Raw genomic sequence first — 12114 nt, 5'->3', positions numbered from 1 at the left:
ACAGTAAAGTGAGAAACATTGTCAGATTGAATTTCTTGTGGTTTTAGGAAAATCCCAAACCATCCCTGCATTGCTTTAACAGTATTATCTCCTGTAGCTCTTTTAAAAGCATTAGCCTGGACCAACCCAAATATAAACATAGCACAGGACTAGGTGTAAATAAAGACAAGAAAGTAATTCTGTCCCTCACTTTGGAAAATGCTCCAAACAGTTAACAGTTCCCCAACCTGGGCATTGTCCTGTTCCTCTCTGTTAGCAGAAGCAGAGGAGAGAGGAGGGGTTGCTTTAGTCACAGAGGCAGGTTTATTTTGGCTGCTACCCAAGCTCCCAGTTTCTTGGATTGCCCAGTTCTCCTCCACCTCCCTGAGAGCCAAGCCAACCACAAACAACCCTCCTTCCCAGGCAGTGTACCTTTTATCAGCATCTTTGAAACCACAGGAATAAAAACCAACAGGCTTTTTCAGACCCTCAGGACCCCACTGCCAAACGTGTACTGAAGGCTGTGAGGAGGCAAATCCCCACTCCACCTGAAAGGGGTCTGTAGGATGGGCAGGGTCCAGTGTCTGATGAGCTGTCACTTCAAAAATCAGTAATTGCAATGTTTCCTACTGAGAAGAAGTCCAATCCCATTTTATTCTTTTTCTCAGCAAGTCATAAAGGGGAACAAAAGGGTCATTCTGGTTACTAAGAACTTTATGTGGTCTTTCTATAGGAGACATAGCTACTATGGTTTTCTGAAGGAGAATTGTTGTAGGTTTAAGTGATCCTGGAAGCCCTTGAGTTAAAGAGGTCATAATTTCAGGCTTTACAGGTGATTGGATTGGTGACTCGAAACAAGGAATTAATTTATTTTCATGAATCAGTTGCAGGCAGCCAGCTTTGTGAATGTTTTCCAGGAGTTGGTCGGGGGTACCAAACAAAGGGTCTCTCCTTTCCAAGGGGTTAAGCCCCCCTGCCCAATGAGCTGTGTGCTGAGTTAGGGACCATGGGATGCGTCTGTCTGCTGTTGTTAGGAACACCCCATGTCCCCAGCACCCACTGACTCCTTGTTCTGACAAAAGAATCTGATCTCCCCCAGTGAGAGACACTTGGCAAATGTGTTCTGTTTCAGATTTTTGAGGGAGAAGCCCGTACTGCTTTGCAAGTTTTGTTAATTCAGTAGCAGTGTATGGGATTTCTTTAGTGATTATGTGTGGGTTAAGATCTTCATTATTGATATAGTAGCATTCTGTTTTAATTAGAGGTTTTATGTTATTACAGCAGTGCTTCCCGCAATTTTTCATCAGGGCTAATTCTGTTTGAGAGCAATTTTGATTAATGTGAGGAGTTTCTTTCTCTTCTGTTTCTTTTGAGGAATCAGAGTTCTGTGAATTTTTAACATGTTCCTCTCTCAGGGCAACCCGTAACAAGTTATTTACATTTCTTTCTTCATCCAAATGTTTTTGCAAAACTTCAACTAGGTTTTGGAGGGAGTCTATGATAGCATTTTCCTCACTTTTTCGCTTAAAGCAAGTTTCTATGGCTGCTGTGAGACAGGCACCCAAGACTGAGCAGAGGATGGTTTTATTTGTGCCCAGTTTGAATTTTGATTCATGTTGCAAAGAAGATATTCTATCAATAACATTTTCTAAGTTAAACCAATTGCAGCTTGCCCATTCTTCTCCCCCTGGAGAAGGTGTGGCATTGTATTTAGCAAGCAGAGCATAAAATTCAGCTTTACCTTTTGCACTGAAGTTTTTAGTCATTTTGTGAGGGGACCAAACTACACCAGGGAGTTAACTAAGTTACACAAATCACACAGCCTTTCCACTGTCCCCTTGCTTCCCTGGGTAGTTGAAGAGACAGAATCAGTCTGGGAGGCTCTGTGAGGTTGCTTCAAATTTGTCTCTTCCTTCCCAGACAGTACAGATACGCACTCACATGAACACACACACACAAATGTTTTCTTTGTGAGTGGACCAGAAACCTAGAACAGGGGGAAAGCCACTCAGCCTTCGCTGGGCCGCCCCTCACTCCCTTGTGTATGTGAAGGGACAATATCTGTCTAAAAGGCACTGTGTAATTTCTTCAGGTCTGTCCCTTCCTTTTTAGACAGTCCAGGCACACAAAAATACAACAGTAAAAACAGTAACAGTTTCAAATTCAGCTCAAATACAACAGTAACAGGTTCAGATTCAACTCAAATACAACAACAACAGTATCAATATCAGTAACAGCATCAATATCAGGATCAGGAGAAGTATCAGTGTCAGAGTCAGTAACAGTAGTGACAGCAACAGTTTCCCCTGTTTTGCACTGAGAGATCTTTTGTGCCAATTCTGGAGACAGAGCACTCAATTTAGCATGGGATTTGCCTGCAAATCCCTCTGCCTACTGCAATCCTGTCCGTGATGCCAATTTAATGTCAGGGTCAGTCCTAGTGGACAGATGACCTGATGGTTCGTAGGAGTGATATCAGAGTGCAAAACACCAACACGGTACAAGGGCATTTGCAGTGATAATCAAAACAAATGCAGTTTTATTGAAATAACTACAGCAAAAATGCTATAGAGGGATTAAGGGAAAGAAAAAGATAGAGAAAGAGAGAGAGAGAGAGAGAGAGGGGGGGGGGGATATAGCTACCAACGCAGAGGCGAAGTCCTTTGGTGCAGTCCAGCTGATGGTCCGCCTGCTACGCTGGGGAGATCTCGAAGGTTCTAGATAACTCAGAGATTTTTATTACTGAAAATTATGAGGGGGGGGGGAAACAGATACAATAGGGAACAGATGTAACAGGTAGTCCATGTTCTCAGGAGTAAATGATCTTGATAGATGTAACAGGTAGTCTATGTTCTCAGCAGTAAATGAGAGCCATTGTTTTCTTGCTCCAGTGGTCACAATCTGCAGGCAAACATCTCACTTTGGTCAGCTTGCCTCCCCACACACCTCCCCCGGGCTAGGGGTTTCAGTCCCAGTCCTTGGAAGGAGCAGAGGGGCCTGTTAGGAGTTTCATGTCTCAGTCCTTGATGGAGAATCTTCTTACATCTCAGTCTGTCTGTCAAGGTGGTTGTAAAACAGGTGAGGGTCTTCTGTGGGAGACCACCTGAAACTCAGGAGAAGTCCAGCCAGGCCAAGAGCTGGGACAGCTTCCAAAATTTCTATTGTTGCAAACGGGGCATGGTGCCCTCTTCTTAGCATACAGCAAACACACTTGTGAAAACAATAGTTCAACACTGAGCTTTCAGGTCTCAGGGCCCGTGGCATGTGACTTTTGTTCTTCAGAGCCAGATATAGACGGGGGGTGTCTTCTCTTCAGTGGTCTCCCAAGGACGATCGTGAGGCAGATGAGGGAAAATTCTGACAGACTCTCACAACCCCCAGTACCATCTCCTTGATTCCATGAGGCCCTGCCGTGCTACAATGGTGGGTTAAACGAGGCCCTGCAGGGTCACAATGGCCCCTTGGTTCCAGTGAGTCCCGAAGTGTCATAATGGTCTCCATGGTTCCATGAGGCCCCAAAATGTCATGATGGACTTTTGGTTCCATCAGGTTCTGTACTGCAAACAGCCTCGTTGATTCCACAGTGTCTTAAGTCACCTTTTGTTCCATGAGGTGCCTGGCCTCCCACAGCCTCTCAGAGAGCCTTCTCCCACTCAAGGTCCCCAACAGCCCTTCATGGCCCTTTAGAGAACCTCATGGCCCCTGAAAACTCCTCATGGCCCCTCATGGCCCCTCACAGCTGCAGGCCTGGGGCTCCTCCAAAAGAAGAAGGGGTCGGGCCCTGCTAGTTCTCCTGTTATTTCGGTCCCTTCACAGCCACGAGTAGAGAAAGGCTGAAATGGAGCCTTTCCCCAGCGTTTCTCTCGGGGTTAACTGCGGGCTGAAGCTCTGTGCTGGCCCCGGCCCCAGCGCCACCCTCCCTGCAGCCGCCAGGCCTTTGCTGTCCCCCCGTGTCCGTTCCCTGTCCCCGAGTCCCGCCCGGCTCTGGCAGCAGCAGCAGCCGCAGCGCAGGGGGCGCCGGCCCGGCCCAGCCGGGGCTCCCGGCCAGGAGCAGCAGCAGCACCGGTCCCTTCCTGCCTGCTCCTGCCTCGGCTCCCAAGGGCTTTTTCCAGCTCAATTCTGGACTAGAGCAGCCAGCGCCCACACACAGCCCTGACTGCTCAGGGCCCGCCTGTGCTGCTCTGAGCCAGCCCTCAGAGAAAGAAAGGATCAGGTTCCAATGCTGTTTTCAGCACTATTTTACTCACCCTGAGCTGAGAGCAGGAGGCTGCTGCTGCCTTTGCCTTGGGAATTGGAGATCATGGCTGCTCTTTCCACTCTTCTGCATGCCACTTGAAATTTATCTGTAAAACTGCAATTGCCTTTTTTGATTAGCGCTACCCAGAGTGCTTTTGTGACAGTGAATTTAGGATACCCTAAAATCAGAGGGTTTTGGGAAAGCTGCAAAAGGCAAGCCTCAGAGACATTTGAACTGTGATTAGAGCTAAGTTGTACCCATTAGATTTGTCAGCAGAAAAGTTATATTAGAAGTAGAAAGTAAGGACAAATAGAACAGAGGTCTGTGTATTAATGCTTGTCTAGAATAACTCCCTTAGCTGCAGAAAAGTGTATCTAGCGAGATATTAGGAAGTTCTAAGCTTGAGCTCTGTGCATTGTGTTTTAAGGCTTACAAGCAGGTATTTTATTTGAAATAGACAAGCATTGTTTTAACAAAAGGTACCTGTGCTTCTAGTGGTTGGATAGAACTACTGTCAATATGCTTTTGCTTTGTGATATTGGTAAAAAAAAATTAAGGTAAGTTGTAATATTGAGTTCTTTGTCTGCTGCTGAGGACATGAGCTGCTGGCACCTTCCCACTGTCATAACCATGTAATGAGACTGATGCTGCAAAATAAACGGCTCGAGACACGTTCCTCAGCAGTCCTGTCCTGCTGGTGATTTGTAAATAGCCCCCAGCCGGCAATAGGTGAACTCAGGCTCTTGGTCACAGGCATCACATCTAGCAGATCTTGAAATGCTCTCAAGTCCCTGAGCACTTAAGTCAAGGAGAATTAAAGCCACACAGGCCACATATGCAGTGCTCAAACACAGCCCTGTTGCTGCTGCTGCTGAAATAGAATCAACTGACAGAAGTTAACACAGAAATTGTCTCTGGAGCACCTAATCAAATGAAAAAATCCACCAGGAGAAAAAGAATCCAGACTTTCTTGACTCCCTCCATTGTTTCTTCTGAGCAGCAGCAGCAAATGGAGATGCACAGAGGTATTTCCAGCTGCTGCTTGTGGGGGCCTGAGTTAACTTATGTATTGTAAATATATGTATGGCAGTTAAAGATCTCTCTATTGTATTAGTGACCCTGCCCTGATTCTGGTTATTGTAAATGGGCTGCAGCTGTGATGTCCTTGATTGGGCAGCAGCTGTAGCCCATGGAGGTAGCTGAGATAAAAGGGGGCGGGGTGGTCAGGGAGAGCCTGGGAGAGGAGCCCTGACCGAGAAGCAACAACACCACTGCTGTGAAGATCTGCCGTGAGAAGACCATCGAGAGAAGGTATGGGACTCAGGAAATATAATTGTACAGCAATGTGAATGCAACATCTGGTGACCCCGACGTGATTCGAACACGCAGCCAAGGAAAGAAGGTATGGAATCCCCCGGACAGCTGCGAGCTGTGGCAGCCTGAGAGCTGGGACTATAGAAGTAAAGACAGCTGCGAGCTGTGGCAGCCTGAGAGCTGGGACTATAGAAGTAAAGACAGCTGCGAGCTGTGGCAGCCTGAGAGCTGGGACTATAGAAGTAAAGACAGCTGCGAGCTGTGGCAGCCTGAGAGCTGGGACTATAGAAGTAAAGACAGCTGCGAGCTGTGGCAGCCTGAGAGCTGGGACTATAGAAGTAAGGACAGCTGCGAGCTGTGGCAGCCTGAGAGCTGGGACTATAGAGGTAAAGACAGCTGCGAGCTGTGGCAGCCTGAGAGCTGGGACAGATATGTGTATGTGGCAGCCTGAGAGCTGGGACAGATATGTGTGTGTGGCAGCCTGAGAGCTGGGACAGATATGTGTATGGCAGCCTGAGAGTTGGGACAGATATGTGTATTGTAGTTGTAGGGTTGCTAGAAGTAAAAGAGAAAAAAGAAAAAAAGAGAAAAAAAGAAAAAAAAAAAAAAAAAAAAAAGAAAAAAAGAAAAAAAAAAAAAAAAAAAGGAGGATATGTATATATTCTATGTATGAGCTGTGGCAGCCAGAGAGCTGGGACTAGACAGCTGCGAGCTGTGGCAGCCTGAGAGCTGGGACTAGACAGCTGCGAGCTGTGGCAGCCTGAGAGCTGGGACAAAAATGTCTATGGTAATTGTAAAATTGGTAAAAGTAAAGGGGGAAATGTGGGGGCCTGAGTTAACTTATGTATTGTAAATATATGTATGGCAGTTAAAGATCTCTCTATTGTATTAGTGACCCTGCCCTGATTCTGGTTATTGTAAATGGGCTGCAGCTGTGATGTCCTTGATTGGGCAGCAGCTGTAGCCCATGGAGGTAGCTGAGATAAAAGGGGGCGGGGTGGTCAGGGAGAGCCTGGGAGAGGAGCCCTGACCGAGAAGCAACAACACCACTGCTGTGAAGATCTGCCATGAGAAAACCATCGAGAGAAGGTATGAGATTCAGGAAATATAATTGTACAGCAATGTGAATGCAACAGCTGCTGATCCCAGCTGGAGCCCAGTCTGCTGCCCAGGCCCAGCAGGAAGCTGAGTCCAGCCCGGGGAGCTCCTGCAGTGTCGGGAGCTCAGCGCATGCGGGGCCAGGCCCAGAGCCCCTGGCAGAGCCGCCCATTGCGGGGCAGTGGCGCAGATGGAATGTCCTATGGCCCAAACCTCCTGCTCCTGCCACACAGTGCCAGCGCTCTCCCCCTCTTCCACCTCTCCCGGCATGGCACAAATTCCAGCTCAGAGGAGGCTGCCCCAGAGAGGGCTCAGAGTCCTGCTTCAGCCTCAGTGTCCATGCAGAGGAACAGGGCATCTTTCAGGCACTTCCACATGCTCAGGTCTCTCATTTCATGGGGAATCTGGGATGAAAATGGCTTTGTTGGGAAGGACAAAAGCCGAGGGAATGGATTGGAAATTATTAGGAAAAAATGATCCTTTGTACAGGCAAAGCTCACTTAGTCAGTCCCTGAATTTCTCCTTTTCAGATTCTTTCAGTCATCTCCTGAGAGGTCCAGCTTGTTCTGGTGCCTTTCATGAACGGACTGCACTCTTGATTTATATCAATGCATGAGATGTAGAAGCATCTGAACTGAACACTGAAACAAACTCCCCTGTCAACCCATTTTCATGTTCTGCATCACATTCAAGATGTCCATGGGGGTGTTGGAATGATTATCACACAGCTCTCCATTTCTGGCTGCAGGCTCTGGAGATTCTTTCTCTGCATTCAGTCAGGCTTGCATTCCCTAACAATTCCTGGTAGCCCGTCATGTTTTCTTAGGGTAGAACAGTAATAATGAAAACCTTACCAATGGCACAAGTGCCCAGCCCACAAGGAAAAGAAAGAACAAGCTGTAAAGTTCTTCAAACATTTCTCCTGCTTTGCTGCAAGAGTCAAGCTGCATGCACGGTGTGGAAAGCCAAGAGAAGCTGCAGCTGGTGGCATATCTTGTGACAGAAGCTGCACCTCGTTCTCCAGGAAAGGTTATTGGAAAGAGCAAACAGGATTGTGGACAAGATTCTAGAAGAACTGAAACAGTTTTTAGGAAATGAAATGAAAACAGAAAGACACAATCTGAGATGTTTTACTCTCTTTGTTTTCATGCTCCCTTTTGCAATACTTCTCCATCCCATTAATTCCAAATGGATCTCACCTCTAAGATCCATGACTTGGCATGTTTTAGACACTGTCAAGTACCATGAGCTGTACACAGTTGGCCTTCCCCTGCTTTTTATTTTTTTATGGAAAGCAATGCTGTTCAGGTAAATGCAGTGCATGGGTCAGGTACAAATTCTGAATTCAGGGAACGGGCTCCAATAGTGTTTTACCCTCATCAGGGACAATGCACAGCAGCGACCGAGGAAATTCCTGTGCCACTGCGCAGAGTCCAGGCTCTGGGTCTTGGCTGAACACGGCGAAGTTCCCGTGTTTAGACAAGCTCAGGGGCTGCCCCCGGGGAGTGCGGGGCTCAGCGTGGGGGCAAGCGGGCAATGGACAAATGGACACGGGGACAAACGGCCCCAGAGATTCAATTGCAGCGGCAGCATCAGCAAAAACAGTGAAAGAAGCGACTTTGTAAATTCCCTCTTGCTTCTCCTTTCCCTCTCCCGCAGTCCTGCATCCTCTCCCGCTCTCCCTTTCCTGGTGTCCCCTCCTCTCCCAGTCTGTCTCTCTCTCTCCCCATGCCCGGCCGGGCCACGCCCCTGGCCCAGTCGCAGCTCCAGGCGGGGCTGCCCCGTGCCCGGCCCCAGGCGTCTCACTGCGGTCTCGCCTCTGGCCAGCCCTGGCCGTAGTGGCAGTGGCGCTGCTGGGTGGGTATCAGTGGCTTGGGCTGGGGCGGCATCGCCTCTCTTTTGTTCCTCCTGGCCCGAGCCCGGCCCCAGCCCCGGCCCACGCCCTGGCCCCGGCTCCTCCCGGGGCCCGCGGCGGACACAGGCGGCGCAGCCACTCCACCGCCTCCGCTGTGGCTTGCCCGGCCCGAGCTCTGCCGCTCATCAGCACGGCTGCCAGCCCCGAGCTGCCGCTGTCCCATTCCTGGGAGCGAACATCTGGGCATGGCCGGCCCGGGGCCCTTGAGGGGCGCTCGGAGGCCATTGCTGGCCCCGGGCCGAGCACTGACAGCCGCGTCCCGCCGGCAGGGAAGGCGCAGCAGGGCCTGAAAGAGCAGGACAGGCTGGGCTCGCTGCTGGGGCACAGCGGCTTCAGCAGCGTCTTCGCGGCCACGTGGCTCTCGGACGGCACCCCCGTGAGCGGCGGGGCCAGCAGCGGGCAGAGGAGGAGGAGGAGGAGGAAAAGGGTGGAGAATGGGTCTGGGCAGGGCGAAGGATGGGTCTGGGCAGGGCGGGCGGCGAGCTGAGCCCGCTACTGCCCTTGGCTTGCAGGTGGGCATCAAAAGGGTGCCACGGAACCGCGTCAGGCACTGGGGCGAGCTGGTGAGTGAGCGGGGCCAGCGGCAGAAGCCGGGCTGTGCCGGGCAGGGATGAACCGAGGCCCGGCAGGGTGGAAGCTGCCAGGACGCCCTGAGGGAGAGTGGGCATGGGGCCAGCACAGGGCACAGAGCATCCCGGGCTGGCTGAGGGCTTCCTGAGCCCTGGCACGGCATCAGCCCCACTGATGCCATCGTGCTCCTCCTGCAGCCCGACGGCACCAGCACACCCCTGGAGATCGTGCTGCTGGCCAAGGTGTCCACTGGCTTCCCTGGTGTGGTCCAGCTGCTGGAGTGGCTTGAGCTCCCCAATGACCTCCTGATAGTGCTGGAGCGCCCGGAGCGCTCTCAGGACCTGCAGCATTTCACTGGGGCACGGGGGTTCCTGCCCGAGGAGGTGGCGCGGGAGCTGTTCCGCCAGGTGCTGGAGGCCATGCGGCACTGCACCAGCTGCGGGGTCCTGCACAGGTACATCAAACCAGAGAACATCCTGCTTGACCTGGACACTGGGCAGGACAAATTGATTGACTTTGGCTGTGGACCTGCCTGCAAGAGACAGCCTGCACTCACTTTGCAGGTGAGCCAACTGGTGACACAGAGACTGCATCCAGGGGGAGGCAATGGCTCAGAGCCAAGAGGGTTCAGTGTTGAGACCCCTCGGCCCCAGGGGGTGAAATCTGGGGGGACAGGTGTCCCGAAGGTGAGAGACTGTGCTATTTTTGGAAAGGGACAAAGCATCCTTAAAAGGAAAACCCTAGAAGCAGCTCTGGTCCATGTTCAGTGGTGAGAGCACTGGACATGGAAGGAAGAGGTCACGATGGCAGATGTTCTCTGGGCGGTGCTGAGTGACATGGAAACACATGAGGTTTTGATGGTGTTTCCTGGGGAAGCCTATGGCACAAGAAGCACTCCTCTCCTCTTGATGAACTGAGAATTGATTATATAAAGGGTGGTGATGGACCGAGAGTGTGTGATCTGAGGGATGGATGTATTGGAAGTTTGGTGGGGGGAGGAGGAAATGTTTTTGAATTTTTCTTGTGTGTTTCTTTTTAGATATAGTTGTAGTGTAGTTAATAAAGTTTTCTTTTCTTTTATTTCTAAGTGGGGGCCAGAAATAAGTTTGCTTATTTCTGGTCACATCTCCCAGCAGACACCACGGAGACTTTTTCATGGGGGCACTGGCATTGCCCCAGCGTAAAGCCCTGACACTCATGGTTAGTGGTGTCTGAGCTCTCTTGGTCTTGGTGTGTGTGATCAACACTGCTTAGGAGACCTTCTTCTGCCCATCTCCTTCTTCTTTTCCAGACTGCTGATGTCTCTCTTAGGCTTTCATTCTGTTCTTCTGATTGTGGCTCTGGTGTTTGCCTCACCATTCCCGATGAACAGTTTTATGTTTTTGCTGGGATCCATCTTGGGCCTGTTGCTATAGAGACAAGGGCATCTTCTCTTCCCCATACTTTGTTTAGATTCAGTCTTTGATCAACAAAGGTGGCTTTTCTTTTCATTGGGCTGCAGTTGAATTAGTAAAATGCCTGATGATTGGGGGATTGTTCTCCATAAATGAGTTGTTCAAAATGTTGAACATAAAAGGGCCTTGGCCAGTCTCTCAAAGGGAGATAATATCTGGACTCCCCACGCAGTTCATCAAGGATCCTTTTATGGATCAGTGGGCCCTTTCAACTCTGGACTGTCCTGTGATGGAGTGTGGTATGCCTGTCACATGTTTTATTCCCCAGTGGTCAGAAACTTGTTGGAATCAGTGGGAGGTATAAGCAGGAGCATTATCAGTTTTAATTTCCTGTCAAACTGCTAAGGTGGAAAAAAAACTAAAAAGTACTGTTTTATAGCATCTTTTGTTTTTTCACCAGCATGAGCAGAGGGGAAAATCGCACTGGAAAAGGTGTTGATTGAGATGTGGATGTATTTTAGTCTGCCAAAGAGGCTTAGTGTGTCATGTCTGATTGCCAGATGTAGAGACGCTCTCGTCCTCTTGGATTGACTCCAGCTCTGACAGAAGCAAGGCCTTGTTCCTGACAATTCAAGCAGGTGGGTACAATGGATTTGTCTGGTCTCAGGTAATTTTAAAGATCCTCAGCAGCCCAGGAATATTTTGATGATTGAAGTGATGGCTGATCCTGGCCTGTTCAAAAACTATCTAAGGCATGTTGCAGTGGTTCAGATGTTTGAAGTAGCCAGTTGAGATGTTTTTGAGTGAGAAGTAAGTATATATTCACAAGGTCTGTTCCTGCAAGGGAGTACTGACGCTCTTTAGCTTTCCTGATCAGTTCTGCAGTAACTTTCTGTGGGGTTGTAATAGTTTTAGTAGATTGGTGTGCTCTGAAAACACATTCAATTTCTGTCAGGGGATCTGAGGTAGCTGAGTCCCACTGAAACATAAATGCATGGAATTTTGAACTTACACCAAGGGTAGCCAGGGAGAAAGGAAAATCAGGGTGGTATCTGTGTGCCTGTTTAGTTTGAATCACCCAGGATACCCTATGTACAGCTGCTTTGGCCTCCAGTATCAGTGATAGCGGGGAATCGAGTCCTTCACTGCCTTTAAGGAGCAGCAGGAACAGTGGCACGAGATCTTCTGTGGTGATTCCCAGCAATGAACGTGCCCAATTGATGCTCCCACAGAGCTGGTGGAGTCCTCACAGAGTCTTTGGGTTGCCCTTGATTTGCAGTGTTTGGGGTGGGATGGTTCTCTCTGTGGTTTTTAGGCTGAGGTACTTCCAGGGGGCCGTCTTTTGGACTTTATCTGCTGCAATCTCAAAATCTTTCTCCTGTACTGCAGTGATGATGTCTTCTACTGCAATGTCCAAAATGATTTGAGCTTCTGCACAAATGAGTGTATCGTCCATATAATGAAAAATGATAGCATTAGGATGTCTTTTCCAGATGGGTAAGGGAATTTGGGCTCCAAGCCATTGAGAAATAGCAGGGTTCTTCTTCATGTTTTGAGTCCATACGGTCACTGGTACCCCTGTAAAGGTGCTTGTTGATTGAGGGATG

At 49.5% G+C, this 12114-nt stretch overlaps 1 pseudogene; it reads left to right on the top strand.

Moving 5' to 3' along the window:
- The first annotated feature begins 8356 nt into the window (after window positions 1-8356).
- Window positions 8357-9681, top strand: LOC134434389 (serine/threonine-protein kinase pim-1-like; annotated as a pseudogene).
- The last annotated feature ends 2433 nt before the right edge of the window (window positions 9682-12114 follow it).

Source organism: Melospiza melodia, unplaced genomic scaffold (assembly GCF_035770615.1).
Source record: "Melospiza melodia melodia isolate bMelMel2 unplaced genomic scaffold, bMelMel2.pri scaffold_35, whole genome shotgun sequence".
Taxonomy (NCBI): domain Eukaryota; kingdom Metazoa; phylum Chordata; class Aves; order Passeriformes; family Passerellidae; genus Melospiza; species Melospiza melodia.
This window is presented reverse-complemented; position numbering and strand designations above follow the sequence as displayed.